This window comes from Ananas comosus, linkage group 1 (assembly GCF_001540865.1).
Source record: "Ananas comosus cultivar F153 linkage group 1, ASM154086v1, whole genome shotgun sequence".
In the NCBI taxonomy this organism is placed as follows: domain Eukaryota; kingdom Viridiplantae; phylum Streptophyta; class Magnoliopsida; order Poales; family Bromeliaceae; genus Ananas; species Ananas comosus.
Genome location: NC_033621.1, coordinates 14,249,130 through 14,250,696, shown reverse-complemented (window position 1 = coordinate 14,250,696; position 1,567 = coordinate 14,249,130).

Here is a 1,567-nt window from a genome sequence, read left to right as displayed (position 1 = left end):
CTATCGTCTACCTGATATATATATATATATATATATATATCTTTGTATCTATGATATATTTGTGATTAAAGTGTAAACAGATTATTTTAAAGGAACTAATTTCATGTATTATCATCACAGTTACGTTCTATTGAAAAAATCTTTTAGGTTAATGTCTACAGCCGATTATTTCTAACATAAGATGGTCGCGAAAGATCTGTATCTTTCTGGTTGAAAATTTTTTATTATTATTCATTGCTCAGTCTTGCGTGATTAATTGTGCATGTTCAATTAATGGGATATGATATCGGTTAACTAGTAAAATATCCTAATTCTGATCTCGATCTTATTGGTGTTTAGTTTAGGGGTAGTTTCGTTATATTTAACACCTGGTGTTATTGTTACCCTACGTGTAGATTACTGGTATATATATATCGATCCCGATCCCTTAGGAGTTCACTGAGTGTAAGAAAAGTTATCTGTATATATAACTAATCTTCCCCAGTGAAATTCTTGGAGTGGTTTGGTACAATTAAACCCTCTTTCTAGGTTTTCCACTTTAGTGTATGTCAGTAATTTTTATAATTTAGTATAGGTATCAAATCCGATTGGAAAACAGGAAAGGTTGGGATTACCGGGGAAAATTAATTCACCAGGTTTAATTAATTCCTCCCGGGTAAACATACAGCTACCTCTCCATTGTGTAGAGTGTACGTAATCACCTATTTAATCAATCACTCCGTATTTTCTTTATTATCACATCTCTGGGCGTACTACGTCACTCTATTAATAAGATTGAGGACGTTGTCCTATCAAGTCATTTTGAATGATCGGAACTTCAAATTGATAATCGGCACCGTTGAAATTGATCTACACAATTAGAAATGTTTATAAACCAAATTTTATAATATTTAAAAATCATTATGAAGTTCATCGAAGAGTGAAAAAATAAACGGTCATAAATGAATAACCTTCTTAAAATAGAGGTTAGACTTTCTCAATTCATAATCAGAGTTATCAAACATTATCTAAATAGTAGGAAGAATTTTCTATTAAAAATTCAAGCAATTTGAATTGCTCTACACCATTAAATAAGCAAACGGCTCATATAGGCTGTCAAAAATTGTCTATTTTACAACACTTTGATCACCATGTAAATAATTTTCAAAATTTATAAAATTTAGTTTCTAGATATTTTAAATACTCTAGATCAACTTCAACGGCTCCGATAATCGATTCGGAATCTCTATCATCAAGAACAACTTGATAGGATAAATGCTACTATCCTATTAATAGGATAGTAGCATTAGCCTATATATATATATATATATATATATATATAGAGTGAGGCTACTATGCTTCTGGAAGCACGAAGCCTTCCGTGCTTCCATGCCGTTTTTCATGTTGCAACTTTCGAATCGTTGATCGGCTCCGTTAAACTTGATCTAGAGTATTTGAAGTATCTAGAAAATAAACTATGGGATTTTTCGATATTATTTACCTAGTGAACAAAGGGGCTCAAAATCAATGACTGAAAATAAAAATCTTACAAAACGTGATAATATGACATTAAAATTTTAGATCAAAG